Raw genomic sequence first — 4,471 nt, 5'->3', positions numbered from 1 at the left:
TTCCGGCCCCACTTCCGGCGCAGGCCGGGGGCGGGAGGCGGGACGCCCCGCCGCCATCTTGAGGGTAGCGAGGGGCGGGGCCTTACTGCCGACATCTTGGGTGCGGCGTCGCCTCCGCCATCTTGAGTGTGTCGCCCAGGGGGCCGCCATGTCGGTGGCGCCGCGGCCGCCCCCTCGCAGCCCGCGGAAAGGGCCCCGGCCAGGTCTGGCCTTGCCCCGCGATAGCGGCAGGACGTGTGCCTGCAGGCCCGGTGACAGGGCGGAGATCTTCAGGCCAGGCCCCTGAGCATGTTAAATGCCAGCTGAGATACAGGGACATAAACTGGGTGATTGGAAAGAGAAGGAACTGAGGAAACCCTGAAAGATTGGTGGGGAGTTCTAGCACAACAGCAGCAACCACACATACATGGCAGCGTAACCCTGAGGTGTTGTGGGTTGAAACAACTCACAGGCCACTGTGACTCTCTTGAGATTGCTTTGCACGCATATGGAGAGGAATGTAATTTACAGCAATTATATCCCAACCCACAGTTCTGTATGAACTGATAGGTGATAGTGATACATTATCTGCAGAGGCAAGAATCTTGCTAGCTGCCGTTGCTGAAGTGTGTTTGCAGCATTTTGTGGGCCTGTATTTAGGCCATCTCTTAATCAGTGCATTTGGATTAATCCCAGTAGAAATCACAGTTTACCAAATACCTTGGAGGCACATTTCATGCAAACCCCAAGGAACTGAATAACAAAGCCCATTTATTACCGAGCAGGCTATTTGTGGCTTATTTTTTGTGAAGGCCAACATGCAAAGACAGTTACTGGTCTAACAATCATCCCAGAATGATCCACAACATACTGTAGTGAAATACGAAGTAACAAAATAAGTTGTTAGTTTGACTTTGCAGAATGAGCAGAGTGAGTCACAGATAAGCTATTAGGAAAACCCATGTTGAGACCACCTCTTTTGAAGGATCACACAGCAAATGCATACAGTAGTATTCACACTTAGCCTGATGTTCCTCTTATTTAACCTCAGCTGTTAAACAGCTTCAGGAAATGTTCCTGTTTAGCTTTTCCTCTGGACTACTAGAAGCAATTCTCATGAATGCAAAATCAAATAACTGCTCTGTCCAAAGCTTGTTTCTCTTCATCTCTCAGCTAACTTGTCACATCATCGCTGCTACCAACAGCAAAGACAGCAGGAATATCTGGTGGCTAATACCTCATACAATCTACCCAGAACCTGGCACATTTAATTCCTGTAAGATTCTTTCAGTACAGAGAAAAAAAAAAAAAGCAAAAAAAAAAAAAAAAGGCAGAAAGCAACATACAGCAGGAAAAGAATGACCCAGTAAAATAAATACATGCAGGATAGTCTGAATTTAAGATGGATTGCTAAAGGAGAGGAACTGGTACCACCAATGCTATTACTGAACCTAGAACAGTTGGTAACAGCTGTGCAAAACAGGGTTAGACCCTGTTCTTGAGAATCAGTGTGGATTTTAGATGTGTCAACAGCAGCATCCAAAAAAATTTAGACCCCAAAATATGGGGGAAGTAGGCAAGTGAGGCCTCCTCTGAAAATAAAACGAGAGAAGAGAAAACAAGAGAAATAGTAATTCATTCAATAGCAGGATTCAAGTCTAGTGATGCTTGTCGGTGCCCCCCTCCCCCGCCCCGCCAAAGGCATGCAAAGAGAACAGAGGAGACGCAATTGCAAACAGGACACAAGAGACTAAATTGAATTAAGGGATTTGGGCAGGGCAGTTTGGTTTAACTGTCATTTAAACTTACATATAAACAGTCAAAGTATGTTAATGGTTAGGTGGTTACAAGATAGATGGCAGAAACCAAAACCACCCTCTTTTTTCTCTTAACAGAAACCCAGTAACTTCTCACATAGATCAGTTATACATGGATCCTTGATGGTAGTTTGATGGCTCTTTCTGTCTCCACTACTACATATGAGAAAGTTTAGAGTTTGAGGCACTCAAGGATATCTAAACTAAAACCCAAAAGCAAAACAATTAAAAACCAGAGATCCTGAATACCGATACTGTTCTTGATCAAATTTGAGATTAAATAGCACGCTGCATTACATATAGCAAGCTACTGAAGTCTACAAAGAGACCAGTGTTTCTTAAACTAACAGTAGAGCATTGGCTTTACTTGCTTTTATCCAGGGTGTTGAGACCTCTCATTTATTGCTGGTGGAAGCTATTTGGCCGTACGTGCCAGAGGTTCACATTTTAGGGAGGTTTAGTAATCTTATTTCTGTGACACAAGTATTATTGAATCAAATATAAGAGACTTGAGGAAGTTAATGCATTCCTTTATGCTTGAAAGAAAAAAAAAAAAGTCTACAACCTACAGACTCTCAATACTTTCTAGTCTGCCAAAGATGTGTTTCTAAGCTTTAATCTTCTGAGAAAATGAATGCTCTCCATCCTAGCTGATGACAGAATTAGGCACTAACTACATATGTAGCAGCTAGCAAAAACCCATCAATGTTTCAGAACTTAAAAGCTTCTACAGGAACAACTTACTAAATACCCACCTAGCTCCAAGCAGAAACCTCACGCTGAGAAAATCTTCTAAACCCAACACATTTACTATAACTCCTCATCAACAATTTATGTATCACTTTTCTTCTACCTAGTCCTACCCCAGCAATGTAACTCTTAAAAACAAAACAAAATAAAATAAAATAAAATACCTTAACACACCCTAAAAAACAACATATCACTGTTTTCTTCCAGGAACAGTCTTTCTCTCTGTATTTGTAAGAAATTGGCACCTAACGTGTCTCATCCGCATCACTGAATCAGTACTTAGAAGCTGTTCTCTCCACAGCTGATACCTGATAAAAGAGAATCACAGGGATTCTGACATACAGGGTTCCTCTTACATGTCAGTACTATTTTCACCAGGTTTAAATATCTAGCCTTACATTTTTGTGTCTTCTTTACATAGAAATACTTTTTTTTAAACACAGTTAAACTTGGAAAGTAGTTCTATTTTCTGATACGCACATGTCCCTCTTCACCCTGAAAAAGCTCAGTAACATTTTATAAAAACTTTGGGATTAGCATAGCACTGATACTGTAAAAATATTTACTTCTTATTGCTAATTTGTCCAACTGTTTCACTGAAATGGCACCGTATGTTACAAATATTACAACTCGTATCTGCACCAGCCATGAGACATAATTTAAATATAGAGGATTCTGGGATTACATGTCTCCTGCCTTTAGGGAAGGTGGTCTAAACTTGGACAATTACATACCTGTTTGCAATACTAAAAAGTTACCAGATGCATAGTGCTCTTGGCAAGTCCTTGAGGTTAATGAAGTCGTGAAATCAACTTCCCACTAATTCTTTAATTATGGAAGGATTTATGGAAAAAATGATGCATGCATTTGTAAAACTTGGTGCTGTGAACTTGAAGTAAGTTCATTCACAGGAGAAACTACCTCTCTAGTGGCACTTGGACCCTTCTGAATTATATTTACAGTTTCATAAATGGGAAGTCCATCTGCTGCCAAGGTGTTCTGGTTGCACTGGTCTTCCCTGAATATCAGCCACCCAGGGCTGTCTTCTGTTGACCTGGCTGATGGAAACTATTGTGGTTTCCTCCAGTGAGAAAAAGGCAGTTCAGCTATCCAGCGAGCACGTTCAGAATAGCCATGTAGTGTGCTTTGGTTGCTTGAAAACATGCAGGCGTTGCTTAGAAATTCATATAAACTACTGGCTGTTCAATTTCACCCAAGTGACAAGGGCTATCAGTTTTTCTCAGTTTTGTGGGAGGATTACAGAGTCCTTTGTGGCAGAATGTGCTGGTGGCATTGCGAGGTGTGGTCTGCTAACAGTCACCAAATGCACCTCTCCTCTCCTTCAAGAGGGTGTGGAGGCTGTTAAAACAACAGCCCTAAGAGGCTGTGCTGCAAGACAGAATTTAAAAATAAAAACCAGCTTCCAGAAATACAATAAATACCTAGTAAGATATATAACAAAAAAATCAAATAGTATAGCGTCTCAGTGTCTGCACTTTTCCCTCAGGCAGGCATGGGGTGAAAGGCAATAGGTACAGGGGTGATGGCCTTGTGATTTCACAGATTTGCAAAGGGAACAAAGGAAACTGTGTCCTCCCTTGGGGTTCTGATCTCTTTTCCTGCTCAGATAGGAAAGCTATGGGAAGCATTGGACTCAGAGGGGAGCTATAGTTAAATGTATATTTGGACGTGGGAGGTGGAAAGAATTTCACAGCCCCTGCTTCAGGTTAGGTAGGGTTAGGATTGGGGTAGGGAACTGAGAGCCTTCAGGACTGGAGTTACACTGGGTATTACTCATGGCAGGGACAGATGAGAGCTGGGGCCACAGTGAGCTATAATGCAACACTTCCCAACAGGGAGGGAACTTCCTTGTTTTGTCATTCCCTGTTCAGGAGGGGGTGACTCCTTCCTTACCAAAATCCTCA

Source organism: Falco biarmicus, chromosome 8, assembly GCF_023638135.1.
Source record: "Falco biarmicus isolate bFalBia1 chromosome 8, bFalBia1.pri, whole genome shotgun sequence".
Taxonomy (NCBI): domain Eukaryota; kingdom Metazoa; phylum Chordata; class Aves; order Falconiformes; family Falconidae; genus Falco; species Falco biarmicus.
The sequence above is the reverse complement of the archived record's forward strand: the minus strand, read 5'-3'. Positions refer to the sequence as shown.